Genomic DNA, 21,389 nt, shown 5'->3' on the forward strand with positions numbered 1-21,389 from the left:
TTATAATGGACAAAATTTCCTGGTTGTAATTTGTTGTCCTTGAAGTCTTTGTCTTTTGGGAGAACACTGTGAAATGAATTGGTTACTAATTTATCAGTCCCTATAAGTTGGTTAATAAGTTCTTGATAATAACTTTTTAGTAAGGTTGATTCATATGTCCCTTCATCTAGAAGTGTAGGGTGACCAGTGACTATTTACTGAGGAGAAAAGCTATGTGTTTACTAAAAGAAGTAGATTTCAGGTGGAGGAGCACTATAAGGAGAGCTTTTGGCCAAGGGAAATTAAAAGCTTTTGAAAATTTTCTTAGTTGAGTTTTAATTGTACCATTTGTATGTTCTGCCAACCCAGAGAAGTGGGGTGATAGGCACAATGAAAATACTGCAAAATATGCCAGTTATTACACATGGATTGTATTATTTGCCCAGTGAAATGAGTCCCTCAGTCACCGTAACTCAGAGGGAATTCCCCAATCTGGAATTAATTTTTCCCAATAATAATTTACCTGTCGTTAAGGCTGTTGCTCTCCTGCAATGGAATGCCTCAGCCCAGTGAGAAAACATACAAATCATAACTAACACACATTTGTATTCTTGAGATGGTGGCATTTGGATAAAATCCAATTACCATACCTCAAATGGATCTAAAGGAAGTGGGAATGTCCTTGGGACCCATGGCATTGTTTCCCAGGATTATATTTGGATAGACAGAACATCTGCCATTCCCTTTATGAGCTACAGTTGGAGAAGGTTTCCAGTGATATTGTTACTTCATGAAATCATCTTTTCAGGACCCCAATGTGTTAGTTCATGTACATGTTAAGTCTGGGTAATTGGGTCACTACAGATAAGACTGGTTTCTGATTGGGTCCAACCATATCTGTCTGTCTGGGTCAAAGATTCCCTGCTTTTGTTGCCATATCCTCTTGTCTTCTTCTGAAGCCATCCATTGGACTGTAAAAGAGAGCCTTTTATTGATTTAAGAGGAAGCAAGGAGCATTCTCAGGTCTGGATAATTTGGCTCTTTAACGCGGCTTGTCTGGCTGCAACATCAGCTAAAGGATTCCCCTTTGCTTTCATGGTGGCAGCTTTAGAATGTCCTGGAATTTTGATAACTGCCCATTGTTTCAATTTTGTATGACATCTAATAATTCTGCAACTTATTTTCTATTCTTTGTGGGCTGTCCTGAGAAAGTTAAGAACCCTCGCTGCTTTTATAACATTCTAGCTATGAGCTACACCAACGACATAGCTACTATCGGTGTAAATATTGATTATTTGATCTTTGGCCAATTGACAAGCCCAAGTTAGAACAATTAATTCAGCTTATTGGGCACATCTTATTCGGGTAAATAAGAACTTTCAGTTATGTTTACCATGGAAGTTATCGCATATCCAGCTTGGTAACATGCCTGATCATCTCTCAAAGATGCATCTGTAAACCAAATTAAGTCAGCATTACCAATAGGAGTTTCCTGTAACCATTCTTAGGAAGAAGGTGATCAGTAAGCAAAATGCAATTGTGAATAGCTTTATCCTGCAAGGAAGGTAGCAAAGTTGCTGGGTTAAGACTTACAAGTTCGCCCTGCCAGCCATGGCTCAGCAGCTGAGCGTTGACCTAGGATCCAGGAAATCGAAGTTTGATTCCTGGTCAGGGCACATGCCCCGGTTGCAGGCTCGACCACCAGCTGATCAATAATGACTCTCTCATCATTGATGTATCAACTCTCTCTCTTCCTCTCTCTGAAATCAATAAAGATATATTAAAACAAACAAACAGAAGACTTACATCAAGTTCAAGTAATATTAGGTAAGAAAGCAAGAGCCAGTTGACTGACAAGAGTGTTCTCCTCTGCCTGAGATTGGTGTTTCCGTCTGATTTTCTATTCTCATTTGCCCTAGATCAGCAGGGAGGAGTAGTGGAGGAGATATAGAGAAGATAAAAAGGGAAGGAAGAAGGGAGGGGGAGGGCAAGTCAGGCAAGGAAGCTCGGGAGGGAAGGGTCTCCTGGAAGAGCTGTAGGAAGGGAGGAGTTGGGGGTGGGCATTTATTAGCTTCAGAAGCCGCCTTTAGTTCTGAGACAGTCTATAAAATTTCTTATTAACTTTTTGTAGAGAAAATAATTTATCGGAGTCTCTCCCAGAAGCTTCTAATTTCCAATTAAGATGTGCTTCCCATTCAGTCAGTTTAATTTTAGAGCCAGCTTTTTCTAATTTTTCATGCAAAAATATTAATGGGGCCCGGAGGCTGGGGGCTGGGAGTTTTCAGCTATAGAGACACAATTTTTCCATGTTAATTTTAGTTTTATTTTGAGATCTGCAGAGTCCGAACAACATTTCTAGAGATACTGTGTAGTGGGTTGAAGTTTTTTGCTTATTGGTTGAGGTTCAAGGGTCTGTCACCTCCTGAGCCATCTCAACCCTCTTAGGTATGTTGGTTTCTCTCCTTGGCTGCCTAATACAGCTGGAGCACTAGGTAACCCACTGCTATGTGTGCATCTCCGATGGCCAATTATTTAATTACGCTTGAGTTGGAATTCCCTATGGGGATCCTGCATGTCATGAGGGCTACCCTCTGACACCTCCACATAGATTCTTAGTCACCTAAGAATACCCAAAATTCAAGCTGGAGGGAGTAAATCAGACTCTCATTTATCCAGCAAAAAGTTTTGTTCAGACTCTCAGTGAGCAATTCCAACTGTACAGCCAAATTAAAAACCAGTCACCCATTTTTTTTTCCGGTTCTCAGTTAACGTTTATCCTTAGCTTGTGTTATCTCAACCCTTAACATTTAGTTCTACCTTGTGGATTTTTTTTTAAACAGCTCAAATAAAGTCAGGGCCTCTTACCTTAAATCAGGGAGATCCTGCCCTGGCCAGTATGGCTCAATTGGTTGGGCATTGTCCCAATGCACTGAAAGGTTGCCAGTTCAATTCTCGGTCAGGGCACATACCCAGGTTGTGGGTTCAATCCCTGGTTGGGGTGTGTACAGGAGGGCAACTGATTGGGAGGCAACTGATTGATTTTCTCTCTCACATTGATGTTTCTCTGTATATATCCCTCTCCCTTTCTCTCTCTAAAATAATATTAATTAAAAAAAACCCAGGGAGGTCTGGAATTCCAAGTGAAACTTACCCAAGTTCACCCGATGCAAAGCAAAGAGCCAGTGGGGCACAGTGGGCCCCTGCTGGTACCTAGCACGGGTCTGGATCCATAAGGTCGTCCTGGGTGGGCTTCTTTAGAATCCTGCCACATTATGCCAAGTAAATAATGTTGTAAGAAATGTCCAAACCTCTAGAGAATTTTTATGAGTTTATTTGAGTCAAACTGACCACAATTGTCAGGAAGCAAAATCTCAACAGTTGAGAAAATGCTCCAGAAAATGGCCGTTTTGCACCTTATTTTATACATTACAATCAAAGGAGGAGGCATAAGGGTGTTACATGAAAGCCAGTGATAATAGATTAGGGAGGTGGGAGAAAGCAAAGCAGGGGAATCTCTGGGTTTGGGTAAAAAGCAAAACAAATAGACACACACTTCTTTTACATAGGTGGGTACGGGATAGTTAACGATTAACAATTAACACGATAACAATAACAGTGAGGTGTTCTCTGATCTTCTGCTCTGGTGGGAGAGTGTGCCCTGAAAGGTCTGGAAAAAGGAAATTATCCTGACATTCCAAAGGTGTGTTACTGTACATGCAAAAAGACAATAGACAGGCTCAGTTAAGGTAAAGATTGACTTTTGTCAAGAAAGACACCAGCTTAGGACAGGACTACCTGCCATAACTTGCTTTTAGTTAGAAAGTTTTAATTTCAGACCATCCTGTGTGGTTACTTTTGACCTCTGAATTTGTAAGGCCACCATGCAGGCCTTCCCAGGTTTAGTCTGTGGCCCCTTTTTCATTCACAGTGGTTTACAGTTTCTCCAGTGAGTGGGAGCAAGCTATTTAAGTCGGGTCATTTTGATGAAGCTATTTTACTGTGGCCATACAGATTTTGAAATGGTGACTGTTGATGAAAGAACAGTTGTCTCCAAAATGTAGTCATCATCAACATGGTTACACTTCCAAGGAGCATAAATGAGAAATGGTAAAATTATAAAGCAAATCAATGTAGGCAAACAAAATGCTCAGAACATTAAAAATGCCTAATTAAAATATCCTGCTACAAATATCCTGCTATCTTGGTATCTGTTGCAAGGAGATTGTCAGAAAGTTGGACAGAAAAGCAGTCAGGTAAGGGGCTGGCAAGGATGAGTCAATCCTTGGGTGGAGGGAGGTATTTTAGGATAAAGGCTAATCTATTGAAACATAAAAGCGAGAGAGAGAAACCCCCAAATACAATGGATTAAAAAAATAGAGGGTGATTTCTCTCTTTTATCAGCCCCAAGATGAGCTGTTAAGTTGGCAGGTGGCCTTGTGTCTCCTCACTCAGGATCCAGATTCCTTCATATTGTGACTCTGCCGCCCCTCTCCTCCCAGGGCATTGTTAATACCTTCATGGCTGAAGTTGGGTATCATGACTGTGGTCTTCTTTTTATTTATTTATTCATTATTACTTTTTTAAAAATCCTCACCTGAGGATATTTTTTGCATTGCTTTTCAGAGAGAGTGGGAGATAGACAGAGAGAGAAACACCGATGTGAGAGCCACATCGATTGGTTGCCTCCTGCATGGGTCCCGACCGGGGCCAGGGATCGAGCCTGCAACCGAGGCACTTGCCCCTGACTGGAATCAAACCTGAGACCCTTCAGTCTTCAGGCTGACACTCTAACCATTGAGCCAAACCAGCTAGGGCTGTGGTCCTCTTTTTAAGCCTGTAATCTGGGAACCACCATGCTCACTAGAGAAACCAAGTTTGGGAGTCAGATAGTCCTCCCAGAAATCTGTATTTTAACCAGAACTCTGGGTGATTCTGATATAAGCTTATGTATGAGAACCAGTGGATTTAATGAGTAAAAGAGGTAAGGCTTTAGAGCTTCCAGGCCAGAGGTTGGCAGGTTGAGGAGTGTCTAATATTCAATGGTAGCTATATATGTGTATGGATGCATATATAACTATAATACACATATACACATATATACACTTGTTATATATATGCATACACATATAAAAACATATATGCATATGTACATAGTAGCCGCTCAATTAAATGGTTCTTAATGTTTGTCTGTGTTATTGGATGATAGCCTGATGTTGCCTTTTCCCAGTCTCTCTGGGCTGACCCATTTGTGGCTTATAAGAAGAGTGACTGCATAATTTACTCTCCAAATGGGGACACTTTTGTCTAGGACAAATAAATGCTAACCTGTTGGGACCACCAGTACAATTGTCATAAACTGGGACTGTCCTGGGCAAAGCAGACAAGTGGTCACTCTTCTAGACACATCCTGCGCTATCAGCTTCTTGGCAGAAAGTCTCAAAGCCTTTATGGATCTACATGTGATTACTGGGGGCAGTGGAGGGAGGGGGTAGGCGCTGGTACTCCCAGTTATTGAAGGCAGAATTTTGCCCTTTCCATAGGCGTTACTTTACCTCTGTTTTCTTAGGAGCTCCTAAGAGAATTAGCATGTGTTGTGCATAGGTCTCTGAGGGTGAGCATAAGTTGATTCTGGCATCCTCATGATTGAGGACAAGTGAGCGTGGGTGAATAATCGGACACTGTGCTTTTATACTCTGTAAGTTTGTGCCCTATCCCCCTGTACAATTGTATGCAGTCACTTTGTGCGACTGCCTGGGGGAAGGTAAGGTGAGGTTGGAACATGAAACCGGGATTGTTTTGGGGGAGCTTTAGGGTCCCTCTCTGCCACCTGACACTCATAGTCTGGTTTAATCGGGTGAAAGTGGCCCCCCTCCAGCTGGCCTAAGCCAGTGGAACCAGGGTGTAAACCTTCAGAGCAGCAGTGGGTGGAAATGTAGCAGCCAGGAGAAACGGCAGCGGGACCCGGGGGAATCTCCAGTTTCAGGATTACAGGCCGACATGATTTTCTCCTTAGCCCCTGCTGATTCCCTGCCTACTCCCAGCTGGCTGATGTCCCAATTTAGGGGGCCCAGGAGCAAGGCCAGCTGCATGGTTTGTGTGACCGGGAAGAAGGGAAGGTCAACTCATGTCTCTGCCTAGAGACTTCCAGGGAGGAGGGCATTCCTGACCCAAGGACATGACAAGCTAGAGCATGGGTGTGGGTCAGTGGGGACACCAGCTGACACCGCACTTAGGCTGGGAAGAGGGACAGAAAGCTCGGGTTTCCTAAGTCATTCTGTCAGGGTCAATGGGTCATGTCCCCTTGCTAGTTTGAATGAAGGTGAGGGAGACGTTCCTTTCCACGTCTTCTTTCCATTTCCTCTTCTCTGGAAAACCCAGTTATTTTCAGCTTTCTGTGTCATTTCCCCCCTCTACCCAGAGACCACACGGGAAAGGCGGTGTGGTATCCTGGCAAGGGCACAGCTTCTGCAGTCCCAGCTTTGTCCCAAACCATAGCGTGACTTTGGGCGACTACTTATTTTCTTCATAAAATGTGGATAATAATGGCCTCTTCGTGCGGCTGCTTCGAGGACAACAGGGCGAGGCTTATAGGAGACAATGGCCAGTGCCTGGCTCCTGATAAGAATAAAACTGATCTTCAGAAAGATGTGCTATCATCTTTTTGGGTCCCACTTGTGTGGATACATTCAGATTTTGATTCTGATTTTTAAAAAAAACTAGTTTGAGTTCAAGAGTTAGATGAAAGATCATAGTGGAAAACATATTTTGGAGAGGTCAAATGATTTCGAGCACTTTAGAAACATTTGGCAAAGCTAATTAACAAACCTGTCCTCTGTTCATCAAAGCAGGCCCTCTGAGGACCTGGACAAGCGTGCATGGTTAAGTTTAGTTGTTTCGGGAAGCAACACAATGGCTTTAGACACACCATTGTGTAATTTCGACATCTCTCTCTTTTCCCCACTCCCAGCGTTTCCCAGGCCTCACCCATCCTCCTGCTCTCCCTTCTGAGCTGTTCAAGCAGCACCCTCTGAGCCCCACAGCTGTGCTTCCCCCTGGCCTTGAACTCCGAGGCTCCAGACCTCTCTTCGGTGCTCTGTGCTTCAGACATTGCGCTTCCTCAGAGAGAAGCTGCAGATCCATGACACGAGGCAGAGGGAACATAGCACATAGAATAAAATGGCATTTCAAATTGCTGGAGAGAAATTGATTCTTTAATAATGGATGCTGGCAAAACCAGCTATTCGTTTGGATAAAAGAATATAGCTAGATATCATCCTTAATAGGAATCATTTTTTCAGATGGTGCAATTACTTAAAGGTAAAAATTGAAATCATAAAAATGCTAGAAGAAAACATGGGTGACTTTTACAATGAACCATGGAGATCTTTGTAAGTCTGGGAAAATCCCTGGAAGCCATAAAAGAAAATTTTGATAAATTTGATCTCTTAAAAATTTTACTTTAAACTTGACTATTTAAAAATTTTAAATTTTTTAATGAAAAAATACTTGCAGCTAAAGTCAAAAGGCAAATGACAAAGTGAGGAAAAACATTTGTAGCACATATGATTAAAGACTTGTTTCCTCCACACATTAATAAGATGTAGGATAATTCATAGAAAATAAATAAAAATGGCTGATAAACTTACTTAATGTTAGTTAAAGAAGTGCAAATTAAATCAACAAGGAATACTACCATGTTTCCCTATCGGATTGGCTAACATTTTAAAGCTAGATTAAAACCTGTGTTGCTGATGGTAGGGCAATGGGCTGTCAGTAATACAGGGGATGTACCAACCAGTCATCCTTTTGGAGGACAATTTGACATTAATCAGTCAAGATTATGAATGTGTATATTCTCTCATCCAGCAATTCTAGTCCAAGGACTTTATTCTGTAGATGTTCTTATATAAGTTTGCAAAAATATGCATAGTAGAATCTTCCTTGCAGCACTATTTTGTTGTAGTAAACAACCTATATGACCATTAACGGGCTGGTTAGGTATTTTAGACATCTGTACGACTGGATGCTTGAATCCATTAAACGGAGTAGGCTAGACCTATAGGTGCTGATTTAGGAAGATCTCGATACATTATTGAATGGAAAAGTAAATGCAGAATACTACACAGACTAGGATCTACCTGTGTTAAAAGCAAAAAGGCTGCCAGCTTGTGTATATGTATGTAACTTCTGGAAAGATGCAGAAGGAACTATTAACGGTGTTTGCTTCTGGGGAGTTGTGATGATTTTGATGCATCGCCACAGATGTACTCCTGCCTTCCAAAGGTGGAGCCTAGTCCCTTTGTGGCTGCCTTTGCTGACCCAGTTCTAGTGAACAGAATGTGGCAAAGGTGACAGTGTGTTGCCTCCTCCCTTCTCTCCCTTATGGATCGCCGAGGAGGAAACCAGCTGCCTGGTGTGAGGACACTCAAGCATCACCAGGGCAAGATCCACGTGAAAGAACTGAGCCCTCTTGCTGACAGTCCTCGGCAACCCGAGGCTCCTGCCAATCACCCCGTGAGCAAAGCGTCTTGGAAGTGGATCCTCCAGGCTCCCTCATGCCTTCAGGTGGCTGTGGCTCTGGGTGACATTGTAGCTGCAGGTGAAAGACAAGTACCATATGATTTCACTTATATGTAGAATAGAAAGAACAAAATAAACAAGCAAACAAAATTGTAACAGACTCACAGATACGGAGAACAGACTGAGGCTGCTAGAAGGGAGTGGGGTTAGGGGACTAGATGAGAAAGTGAAGGGATTCAGAAGTACGAACTGGTACTTATGAAATAGTCACGGGGATGTAAAGCACAGCAGAGGGAACATAGTCAATAATATTGTAATAACTATGTATGGTGCCAGGTGGGTACTGAAAATATTGGGGATGAACATTTTGTAAAGTATATATATGATTGTCTAACCACTATGCTGTGTACCTGAAACTAATGCAAAATAATATTGAATGTAAACTGTAATTGAAAAATAAAATTTAAAAAAGATAGTGGGTTTTCTATCAGTTTTAGCTACCCCTCAGCACATTGACTGCAGCTTGCCCTCAGGCTAAAAGTCATAAAAAACAAGAGACTCACTTCATACTATTCCCCTTTTCCAAGTATCGCCTTCCCTCTAGAACCTGCCTGCTTTTGGTATACTCTCCAGGGCCTTCACGTAGGCTTTTTTTTTAGTTGTTATCTTTAGGAAGGTCAGGACTATAAGAGTTCACTCATCTTACCAGAAGTAGAACTCAATCCAGAAGCTGGATGCTTAACCACTGAGATGTACTGTCACTTAGTAAAATGCTGTTCTGCCCTCATCAAATGCTCTATAAAGGGTCATTGCTCTGAGAAATATCTAAAATGGTGGGTTTTCAGATACTATGCGAGGCTGGTGATGTGTTTTGGAGAATTTTTGTCAATGCTTTTCAAATTGCAATGTCAAGCCCCTTTATAGATAGGGGCTTTTTTTTCCCCTGAAGAAAAATAATGATGCTTTGGCTGGTGTGGCTCAGTGGTTGGAGCATCAACCGGTGCACCAAAGGGCCATGGGTTTGATTCCTGGTCAAGGGCATGTACCTGGGTTGCAGGTGTCATCCCTGGCCCCAGTCAGGGCACGTGCGGGAGGCAGCCAATCCATAGATGAGTCTCTCTCACATCAGGGTTTCTCTCTCTCTCCTTCTCTCCTCCTCCGCCTCCCTCCCTCCCTTCCACTCTCTCTAAAATTCAATGGAAAAAATGTCCTCGGGTGAAGATTAACAAAAAAAAGAAATAAAAAGTAATGACTATGTATGCAAACAGAAGATACTGACTCACCATGGGCTAATCCGGCCCCTCAGAGTGACTCACTGTGCCTGAAGAGACTGGGGGAAATGGCCAAGTGGGCAGGCTGTCAGCTAATGCTGGGTTCTGACATGACTAGATTTAGAGCAAATTGGTTCTGATCTGGGAGAGGCAGAAACCTGATTTCCCAGGTCATTAGGAGGCATCTTCTGTTTCCCTTTATTTATAATCAAGAGGGCATGAGATCCTAGGATGTGATTAGAAATGAGCAAATAAATGCAATGTGTATGACATCACTCAGTCACGAAGACTAGGGTTAGGGTGGAAGGTGAGGGAAGGTGCTAGGACACGTGGGGGACGGTTAGAGGCATCAGGAACTACTGGGCCCTGCGTAGTCACCCCCTTCCTCCTCCCTCCCATGGGCACTGGGGTGCTGTTGGATGTTTGGGGGTAGCTGATCTCAAAGATCAGTGCCAACAGCTTTGGTCCTCTGTGACTTAAGAGCTTTGGGGACAGTTGGGAGGGCTCCATAAAATAACCTTCCCTTTCTCCTCTATGAAACTGCGGCCATGGATGAGATGCACTTGAAGGACCCTTCTGGTTCCATGAATCTCCACCTTATCGGCATTCACCAGAGGAAGGATTATGGGAATGAAAGTCAGGACAGGAGAGGCTGGGGGCACTGGAGAGTGGACACTGGAGGGCGAGGTCCCAGAGGCCAAAGGCGTCCTCACTCTCCTGTGAACCCTTTTACCAGCTCCACCACAGAGCTGAGGGTGGGAGTGGGCAGGACCCAGAATCCCAAAGTAAGGGTGAGAGAGCTCAGCTCTCTCTGCGGAGGGCACTGCCCTCACCTCTTGGAGAGCTTGAAAACGGTTGGGTGTTAAAGTCCTTCCCAGGTGCCCATACCCGAAAAACCACCAACTGGGCTGAGCCCAGCCTGGGCTGCCAATAGCAGCCTTGGGGGGAGAAACAGTTTCTTTCTCACCACCTCTTCTCTTCTAGGGGTGGGACTCGGGGTGGATTAAAACAGTGGGAGACAGGGAGGGAGTAAAACTGAAAGGGATGGTGGAGTGTGTGTACACCACATGTCACCAGTCCCATGTTGCAGAATTTGCTCAGCTCAGCAGTGACCCCTTTCCCCAGCAGCACCAGCCCCCCACATTTGGGGAGGTCGTCTGCTTGTGGTCTCCTGTTTATTAACTGAAAAGTTTTTGCTCACCAGCACCTCCCATCAAACTTTAAAACACAGGAGAGGGATGCATTGGAGTCGATTCACTCTCTTTTTAAAAAATACCTATCTAATTCCACCCTACCCCCAACAAATTACCCTTCCTTCCAAAAAGCTACCAACATTCTCCCTTTCTAAGAGGCTTTCTCTGACCAGAGAAGTGGAGAGGGTTCTCTGAAGGTGTTTGGCCTCAGCTCAAAGCTGCTCCTGTCCGCAGCCCCGAGCTCCCTGTTCTGGGATATCAGGGTCCCCACCTGACTCCTGGATGTCCTGGCATGAGGGACGCTCCTTCCTCCAGGCAGGAAAGGCAGTGCAGGAAGGTGGAGCTCCCAGATCAGAGGGTGAGAGGGCTTCACGTTTGCCCAGAGATAGGACAGGACCCCGAACGACAATGCGCAGCTGCTCCATGAAATGTTTTACTAGCTTTTAAAAAAGTGTTCAATTTTTTCTGCTCTTTCTCCCCAGTCATTATGGTGCTGCATGGCCATTGTAGAAATTTTGGAAAATAGATAAAATGATAAAGTGATGGAAGGAAGTCGTCCATAAACTAACTACCCACTGGTAAGTTTGGCACATTTTCTTTTCATCTTTTCTTTTCACATCCAAATTTTCCTGATATAGTTGAGATCAAATAGTGTATGCTTTTTTCTATACTGCTTTAAAAACCTAACTGTGTACCAAGAGGATTTTCCTATGACATTAAAACTCTGTAAGCATCATTTTATTATTTTTATTTTAAAATTTTTTTTATGTTTCAATCTTTTTTTAATTTTTATTTTTGTTCATAATATTACAGGTGTCCCTTTTTCTCCCCATTGACCCATTCCACCCAGCCCCACGGCCCTCCCAGTCTCTCACCACACCATTGTCTGTGTCCTTGGGTTGTGCATATAGGCATATAACTTCTTTGGTTAATCTCTTCCCCTTCACCCCCCTCCCCCCATCCCTCTGAGATTCTTCAGTCTGATCCACGCTTCCATGTCATTGAATCATTGTAAGCATCATTTTAAATGGCCACATTACATCCTGTCAAACGTGTATGCCCAGCCCTGGCTGGTGTTGCTCCATGGTTAGAGCATTGGCCCACACACTGAAGGGTCACAGGTTTGATTCCCAGTCAAGGGCAGGTACCTGGGTTGCAGGTTCTATCCCCATCTATGTCTCTCTCTCCCTCCCTCCTTCCTACTCTCTCTGAAAAAAAAAAAAAAAATCAATGGAAAAAATATCCTTGGGCAAGGATTAACCAAAAGCTCCCCCAAAACAAATAAAATCTCTATAAAAAAAGGATATGCCCATCTTGCTCAACAAATGGGCCTATTTTTTTGGATCGTCAAGCTGTTTCCACTTTTAAGCTATTATAATAAATATGAAATGAACACATCAGTGCACAAGTCCATTAGGGCGGATTCCCAAGAGTGGGATGACCAGAAGGACTGGTTTCCCTTCATCCCAGGCAGGCTGAGGCTTCCCAGGCCTCCATTCCTTCTGCACCATTACGAGCTTTAGGCTCATTCTCAAGTTGGTTTCCGTATTCCACCTCATGACTTCCCCCAAGTTTGTACCAGTGGACAGTCCCGCTTGCATGTCATGGAAACACAGATTATTCTGAGAGGTCGTTTGCAAGCTGGAAAAACCCTGATGTTGCTTTGATCGCAAGGCAAGTTACACATCCTAATCCACCCAGCAGGGCCAGTCCCGGAGCCTGTCCCCAAAATAATGACAATAGTAACGATCACAAGAGAATCAACAATTTTTTAGTAAGTGCCAACTGTGTTGTGATTGTTTCGTGTGTGTGGGTAATCCCATCTTCACAGCACCCCTGAAAGACAGCCGAGTTCCCAAGTTATGGATGAAGAAACAGAGGCTTAGAGAAGATACGGAATTTGCCTGAGGGCACACAGGTAGAGAGAGGCCGGGGGAAGTGTACACCATGGTTGTTTGGTCGCTAGCACCTGTCCTCTTGCCACATGCTACAGGGTGTCCAAGAAAAGGGGAGAGAGCTTGCAGCTGAGTGCTGAGCCCGGGCTTCTCAAGGGTTTGGGAGTCAGGGGTGACCCGGGGTGGGGTTGCTTTGATTTCAGTTTTGGTTTTGGCCTCACTGCTTCGGTCCCCAGCCACTGGGATGGTGGCCAACATGTGGCTGAGGGGTGTTTGCTCAAGGCTGTGCCTCTGCAAGGACAGATCTTGCTGTAATTCCTTTTTATTTTCCGGCTTTGATATATAATTGACATATAACATTGTGTGAGTTTAAGGTATACAGTGTAGTGATTTGAGATATGTATATATTGCAGAACGATTACTACAATAAGGTTAGTTAACACATCCATCACCTCCCATAGTTATAATTTTTGTGTGTATGTGAACTTTTAAAATCTATTCTTTTAGCAACTTTCAAATATACAGTCCAGTCTGTTAACTATAGTCAACATGCTGCTCGTTATATCCCCAGGACTTATTTATCTTATAACTGAAGTTTGTACCCTGTGACCACCATCCCCATTTCCCCCGTCTCCACCTCCCACTCCTGGCAACCGCCCATCTGTTGTGTCTCTATGAGTTTGATTGTTTGTTGTTGTTTTTAGATTCCACACCTGAGATCATACAGTATTTGTCTTTGATTTATATCACTAGTATGATGCCTTTAAGTTCTATTGTGCTATAAATAGGATTTTCTTATTTTTTTTTATGGCTGAATAATATTCATCTTCCTGTCTGTCTGTCTATCGCATTTTCTTTATCCGTTCATCCATCAGTGGACACAGCAGTGTTATCTATGGTCATCATGTTGTACATCACATCCCTTGTAGTTATTTACCTTATAACTGGAAGCTTGTACCTTTGACCACCTCTCTCTAATTCCTCCCCCCCCCCATTACCTGTAGTAACTATAAATCTGATCTCTTTTTCTGAGATTTTTTTTCTTTCTATCTATCTCTCTTTTGTTAGGTTCCACATATAAGTTAGACCATACAATATCTATCTTTGTCTGGCATTTCACTTAGCGTAATGCCTCAAGAGCTATCCATGTTGTCACAAATGGTAGGATTTCCTCATTTTTATGGTCAAATAAATATTCCATTATATATAGATACCACAACTTCTTCGTCCATTCATTCATCAATGGACATTTAGGTTGTTTCCATGTCTTGGCTATTGTAACAATAATGCTGCAATGAACATGGGGGTACATATGTCTTTTTGAGTTAGTGTTTAGTTTCCTTTGGATATATTCCCAGAAGTGGAATTGCTGGATCATTTGGTAGTTCTATTTTTAATTTTCTGAGGGTCCTCCATACTGTTTTCCACAGTTTACTTCTCTTTTCTAACTTAAAATTATCAGAGAGGCCAGGCAAGACCTTATCAGGTACAGTGGTCCCTCAGTTTTCGAGTGTAATCGTTCTGGAAGACCGTCCGAGTTCTGAAACGTTAGAAAACCGAGGGATCCACAGCCAACAGCTGGGCCTCAGGATCTTGCCCTCAGCCGAAGCCATGTGGCATGTTCGACTCCCGAGACGGGTTCGAAAACCGAAGCATTTACTCTGGGTTTAAGGCGTTCATAAACTGAAATGTTCATCAAAGGAGATGTTCGAAAACCGAGGCACCGCTGTACTTTGATTTTATCAGAACAGGCCTTCCTGGCGAGACCCTCCCTCGCCCCAGCACCAGCTTGCTGACCTGGGTTGTGATGCCTCCCGGGGGCGGGGGCCCTGGCTGCGTGGGTTCGTGTGCGCTGCTGGCACGAGTGCACTTCTGCCTTTCCACCTGCCTCACGGCCACGCCGGGCCCCTCAGGTGAGTGGATTGCCCCACAGAAGTGCACTTTTATACTCTGGTGTTACTGTATTTCCATTCTTCTTGCTCAGGAGTGTTATGGTCACAGTCTTTGGGATGGAACAGATCTGGATTTCAGTGCTGTTTTTGGCACTTAATTATGTGACCCCAAATAAATTACTTAGCCTTTTGGATCTGTTACTGCTCATCTGAGGAATGCGGATAAGTTGAGCTGAAAGTGAGAGTTGGGCTTTTGTGATGGGGGTGATAATGCTCAGTCATCTCAGGAATCCCAGGGAGGAACCCCTCCCACCCCAGCATCACAAACACCACTCAGAACTCCACCCTTTCCTGTGCCCCAGAGGAGGAGGCGTTTTTCTTCCTTTTCTTCTAGAACCAGAGATAAGAGACTCTAGCTCCTTGAAACTATTCTAGGCTGAGAGGTCAGTGGCTGATAGCAGATCTTATGAGAGTGTGTTTTGTTAAGGAGTAAAGGAGAGAGAGAGAGATCTTGAGGGCCGTGAAGCCTGAAAAAGAGGTGGGGGTGAGAAAATAAAAAAGAGGACAGGGTGGGAGGCAGGCCATAGGTGTCTTAGCTTCAGATGCTCTGATGATTGCTTCATCTTTAGCTATTTCCTGGACATGTTTACTGAGCTGATGCCTTATGGCAGAAGCTCACCCAGGCCTACATTTGTGTTTGTTTATTTTTTTAAAGATTTTTAAAATTGATTTTTAGAGAGAGAGGAAGGGAGAGGGAGAGAGAGAAACATTGATGTGAGAGTAGAATACCTATTGGCTGCCTCCTGCACGTCCCCTACTGGGAATTGAGCCGGCAACATGGGCATGTGCCCTGACCAGGAATAAAACTGGCAGCCTTTCCTTGCACAGGACAACACCCAACCTACTGAGCCACACAGGCCAGGTCTACATTTGTTGTCCTGAGCTGGTTTCACTGGCCACTCTTTGTGTACAATAAGATGAATGGTTTTGAGGCAAGGAAAACAATTAGATTTCAAGGAGATGTCTCCTATCAGGATGGGCATAAAAAGGTGTGCAGTGAATCTGAGCCACAGGGTATCTATCATTTACTTGAAAGAGTCCAAGAGGGTGGGACTCTCTGGGGCCTGAGCTTCCATCCTGGGGACATGCTGGTCCTCAGAGGACTTACATGTGTGATACTGGGAGGTTGGGCTGAGCTGCTGGGAGTCACAGAGGGGCTGACAGGTGATGGATACAAATGGACAAACAGTTGCCCAGCACCTGCACCTGCCTGCTCAGCAAGGGTGAAGGCTGGCATCCCTTTCTCTAGTTTCCAATAGCCTGCGGAATGACACCAGATAGAAGGCTGGTGAGTATTGAGAGGTCCTGGGTGTAAGAATGTGATCGAATTTAGGAGGATAAGTGAGTGGGTAAGAAAAGGCACCTTCTCTGAAGACTTGGGTTGAGGACAAAAGTGGGGCAAGAGAACCCAGGAAAAGAAGCGTCGACTAGGCCAACTTCTTTCTTTATTCTGAGCAGAAGACTTTGCTGCCAAAGAGCCAGGGTAGAATTCAAGGACTGCCAATGTTCATTCACTTATCCAACAAATAAATACCCATCTGGCAGCTACTGATGTGTGTTAGGGATACAGAAGAGGCAGTCTCTGTTCTCAGGTACCTCATTTCTCATTTCTATCCCAAGCATTTGCTCACACATTCGTTCTGCCTGGCTCTCTCCCTTGTCTTTGCCTCTATTTCAGGGTTTCTCAGCTTCAACACTATTGACATTTGGGGCTGGGACATTTGTTGTGGGGCACTGTTCTGTGCATCATAGAATTTTAGCAGCATCCCTGGCCTTTACCTACTAGATACCTCCTCCCAGCTGTGACATCCCAAAATGTCTCTGGACACTGTCAGATATCTCTCAGGGGACAATGGAACCACTGTTCCATTTTGAGTTTATCCATATTTCACAACCTCACTCCAGTCCCATGTTCTCCATGAAGCTTGCACTGGCTACTTTCGCTCATGTGGGTTTCTGGTTTCTACTTTCTTTGGTCTCCTGTACCAATCATTGCTGCTGCAATGCAATTTACCATGTCACCTTCCACTCCCCTCATGTGACCTCTGTGAGAAGACAGTTCCGGAAATGGTCCTGGGGATATAGACTTCATTCAGGCACCGTGGCAGACTCATTACTCTGGGACAAGCTGCTTCCATTGTGCCAGGGAGACCCCAGTTTCCTCAATTGTCAAATCAAATATGGTATTAGATCAGAAAACTTCAACCATGTATCATGAAAGATATGAAGGAGCCAACTGGGCAGGTTTCTAGGTATCAACTCTCCTTAAAGTGAAGCAGATTTTATGTTTTAGACATTGGGTCCTGTCTAGTGTTTTGTCAAACACGACTGGATTATCGTTAAAGGCTTTTCTAATGTTTGATGAGATTTTATTTGTATTAATTGTATCTCACTTAGATGTGAACGCCTTCAATGCCTGTTACCTTAGTGATTGGCAGCCGGCTCAGTGCTGGGCTCACAGAGGTTTCAATGAACATTTGCTATTTGATCATGTTTTTATTCTAAAGCCAGAGATAATTTTGCTCTGAGGCTGGGTCCTGGCATTTGAAATCTCCCTACATTAGTTAGGAGTGTTTCATTTGCAAATGATAGAAAGCCTAATCACAATAGCTTGAACAAATAGTGGTTTTTATTTCTCACCAAGGAGCCATGTCAGGGCTGGTGTCTTAGGGACTTTCTGGGCCTCTCCCTCCTCTACGTCTCCTCACACAATGGCTGCTCCAACTCTGGGCAACACATCTGAATTCAAGTCTGGAATTGGTGCCAGCTCCCTTAGTCTCTTTTATCGGGGACAAGAACTTTCGCAGAATCTTCCCACCAAACTCCTGATCAGATCTTATTGGTCAGAACTGTATCACAAGACCACCCTAGGATGAAGGGAGCCTGGGAAAGTGAAGATTTAGCTCTCCTTCCCTCCACAGTGGAAAGAGCCAAGGGAAAGGAGGTGGAGGGCAGACACCATTCCTGTTCAGCAAAGCCTCCAGCAAAGCCTCAGGCCTGGAAGGCAGGCAGCCAGAGGGTCACAAGCAAGGCCCTGGGCCTTGACTGGCTGGCGCTTCTGCCTCAGCGGCGCAGCTCCAGTCCCTGAGCTCCCCCATAGTCCCAGCACAGCCTGGGGTGGCTGTCTGAGGGCAGGGACAATGGTTCATGGTTCCTGGAGTGAGGGTTAATCTATCTGTAGCTTAGGTTTCCCTTTTCTCTTGGTAGACTTTACAGCTGGAATTGAAGGCTCCCCAACAAGGAAGCAATTAAGTAAGTTAGACAATACTGCCTGTTTTTGAAATCCCATGGGTTTAACTAAGCTTAGAAGTACCAAATTGGGCATTAACCCAAAAAATTCTTTGATCCTGTATGCTGGCTGAAACAAGGGAAGGAAACCAATAAAAATAATCTTTTTCTTCTGTTCTTACTACTCTACTGACCCCTGCAACAGTCCCCTCAATCTGTACATCACTTTTGAATTAATTTCTGCTCCTATGTCCCTCCACTGCTCACAAATTCTGATCTTCATCTCTAGCCAGAGCCGATATCAGACTTCTGCTTCTAGCAGCAGCAGACTAGGTAACCTGGACCAACTTTCCTTATGAAAACAGCTAAGAAAATGAGAAAAGAAAAAAAAAATTCCCCCTAAAACATCAAAAAGTTAATAGGATAGCAAGGAATCAGCAAGCCCAAATCTAGAAGAGAGAAATCCAGAGAGGTGAGCTTGGCATGTGGGGTTCCTTTTGCCCAAGGGGCACTGGCTGAGATAAGAGGAGGCTGAGAAAGGAGCTGTGCTTTTGAAAATCCTAAGGGGCTAGGGGTCTAAAAGTTGGTATCTACAGCTGACTTTCTTTTTCAGAGTAGAGGCCTAGGCAAATTACTTGGCAATTAGAGTTGGGGCCCTACAGTGCTGCACTGTAGGAAGAAAGTAAACCAGAAGTAAACTGCTCTCCTGTGGAGTGCAGTCATGTGAGTGGCCTGAGTCTGAAGCTTTGATTTGGATTGAACTAATCTTGGAATGCTAGTATCCCTGGGTGCCTGGCAGAGCAAGTGAAATCCTGGCTGGAGGAAATTACTATCTTAGGTCTCAAATTATTTCTACAGATTATTTTTCAAAAATAATGCCCACCACACAATAAAAAATAACCAAGCAAGCGAGTAATGCCATCAAGCCCACCTTCAGTGGCGCATGTAGTGGGTACACCAGTTATGTCTTTGACTTCCACAGCTCCCTTTCATAAGATCTCGGCTACAGCTATGGGATCTAGTCACTGTCCCTGACTGTGCTGGGTGTTCCTGTCCCTGTTCATTTATTAATTTAGTGCCTTCTCCTGGGAGGCCCTGACCAGTCTTCATGCATTTCTGCCTCTGCCACAGTGATGTGCCCAACTAGCTACTCTGCCACCCGTCATCGCTCCTCTGGCCACCAAGATCCTAGAGCCTTAATGGACCAACTCACTCAAGATTGGATTTATTATATACTGTTTTGTAATGTGGTTTATTTGGAGGATACATTTTATTTTTCCTAGAATATAGGTTTACTGGAGGACAAGGATCATGTCTTTAATAACTTTTGTATCTTCCATTGCCTATCACAATACTTTACACAAAGAAAAAACTAAATAAGTAATTTTTAAAGAAATAGGTTACCATGGAAAGCCATTTAATATTTGTGAGTGGCTTTGTCATCTGTTAAAATGATTGAAACAATATCTACTCTAACTTCATTCATTAGATTGCTGAGAGGCTCAAATGGGCAAATAGTTATGAAAGAACTTGAATTATGTAATATGCTATAAAGAATTAGTAACAGTGATAAGCATGATGATGGAGGGAGCAATCATTGGGTATTTACAACATGAAGAACATTAAACTATCAATGATTAGAGATGAACGAGAATCCAAACTCCCCCTGGCCCTGTGTGGCTCAGTTGTTTGGGTGTTGTCCTGTGCACCAAAGGGTTGCCGGTTTGATTCTCAGTTGAGGCACATGCCCAGGTTTCGGGCTCAGTCCCCAGTGGGGGGTTGTGTGGGAGGCAGCTCTCACATCAATGCTTTTTTCTCTCTTCCCTCCCCTCTCTCTAAAAATCAATGAAAAATCTTAAAAAAAAAAAAAATAAATAAAAATTCATTAGCTGAACCCTCAGGTAGCTGACACCAGGATTCAAGTCATCCATTCACTCACCATGCAATGATGTTTACTGAGGACATACTTTATGACTTACATTGTGTCAGAAATAAAACAGTTTCTGCCCACACCTAGCTCAGTCTGGTGGGGGTCTAGATAAAAGTGGCAAGTGATATAACAGAGGTATTTATAAAGTTCTAAAAGAGCACAGAGGGGAGACACCTGACCTGAGAAGGGAGGTATTAGGAGGCCTTCCCAGAAGAGGTGACCACTAAAACAAGTCTAGAAAGACAAATAGGAGATAGGTGATGGAAGAAAAAGGCTTCAGGAAGATGGAACAGCACCTGTAAAGGCCCAGAGTTTCTAAGCGCAAGTCTCCTTAAGGAAATGTTTAGTAGTTTTATGCAGATGTGGGGACTTGGCTGTTACATGGGTGCTAGATTAGTGATGGCCTTGTGTGGCCTTATGAGCCATACTAAGAAAGATTAGTGCTCCTTTTTCCAGGGGATTCTGAGGATCATCTAGTCCAGCACTTCTCAAACTTGAGTATGAATAAGATCTCTTGGAGAGCTTGTTAAAAGACAGATTGCTGGGCCCATCGCTGAGTTTCTGATTCAGTAGGCCTGGGGGACCTGATAATTTGCATTTCTAATAAATTCCCAGGTGATGCTGATGTTGCTGACCTGGGAACCACTTTGAGAACCACTGCTCTAGTCCAACCTTTTTTTATTCTAAATGAACAAGCTGGGACTTAGAGGGGAAGTGCATTAACAAGGTCACATAGCTAAGTAAGGCAAAGTGGCCAAATGACCAGAGCCAGCACCTTCCCCTCCCCTCTCACAGAAGAGTCCCGCATTTCTGGACCTTAAATAGCCTTACTTCCCTCCCTCCCCCTTAATAACCTTACCTTATCATGTGCCACTTTTAGCTATCCATAAGGGAAAGGAATTGGTTGTCCCAACTTACGTTAAAATTCTTCTTTAAAGAAAGTCCCTAAAGAAGGTTTTGGTTTTTTTAGAGAGGAAGGGAGAGAAAGCGAGAGAGCAAGAGAGAAAGAAACATCAATGATGAGAGAGTCATTGATCGACTGCCTCCTGCACGTCCTCTACTGGAGGTTGAGCCAGCAACCCAGGCATGTGCCCTGACCAGGAATTGAACCTCGACCTCCTGGATCTTGGGTCGATGCTCAACCGCTGAGCCAAGCCAGACGGACAAAGGCTTTATTTATTTATTTATTTATTTATTTATTTATTTATTTATTTTAAAAAATATCTTTATTGATTTCAGAGAGAAGAAAGGAGAGGGAGAGAGAGAGAGAGAGAGATAGAAACGTCAATGATGAGAGAGTCATTGATCGGCTGCCTTCTGTACACCCCCGACCGGGGATTGAGCCCACAACCAGGGCATGTGCCCTGACCGGGAATCGAACCCTGATCTCCTGGATCCTAGGTCAACGCTCAACTGCTGAG

This window comes from Miniopterus schreibersii (assembly GCF_964146895.1).
Source record: "Miniopterus schreibersii genome assembly, chromosome: 10".
Taxonomy (NCBI): domain Eukaryota; kingdom Metazoa; phylum Chordata; class Mammalia; order Chiroptera; family Miniopteridae; genus Miniopterus; species Miniopterus schreibersii.